The sequence below is a fragment of the Arachis duranensis genome, chromosome 5 (assembly GCF_000817695.3).
Source record: "Arachis duranensis cultivar V14167 chromosome 5, aradu.V14167.gnm2.J7QH, whole genome shotgun sequence".
Classification (NCBI taxonomy): domain Eukaryota; kingdom Viridiplantae; phylum Streptophyta; class Magnoliopsida; order Fabales; family Fabaceae; genus Arachis; species Arachis duranensis.
This window is the reverse complement of record NC_029776.3, coordinates 69,841,595-69,842,165: the sequence shown is the minus strand read 5'-3', so window position 1 is coordinate 69,842,165 and position 571 is coordinate 69,841,595.

Genomic DNA, 571 nt, shown 5'->3' with positions numbered 1-571 from the left:
GTTGTCAGTCACGCGCGTTCATAGGTGAGAATGATGATGAGTGTCATGGATCATCACATTCATCAAAGTGTTGTGCAACGTATATCTTGGAATAAGAATAAAAGAGAATTGAATAGAAAGTAATAGTGATTGTATTGAAACTTGAGGTACAGCAAAGCTCCACATCCTTAATCTATGGTGTGCAGAAACTCCACTGTTGAAAATACATAAGTAAAAGGTTCAGGCATGGCCGAATGGCCAGCCCCCTGAATGATCAAGAGACCGAATGATCAAAGCCTACAAAGTCAAAATATTAAACTGTCAAAAGATGTCTAATACAATAGATAAATGTTCTATTTATAATAAACTAGCTCCTAGGGTTTACATGAGTAAGTAATTGATGCATAAATCCACTTCTGGGGCCCACTTGGTGTATGTTTGGGTTGAGCTTGATCAATCCACGAGCTGAGGCTTTTCTTGGAGTTGAACTCCGAGTTATGACGTGTTTTGGGCGTTCAACTCCGGATCATGACGTTTTTCTGGCGTTTAACTCCAGACAACAGCATGTACTTGGTGTTCAACGCCAAGTTAC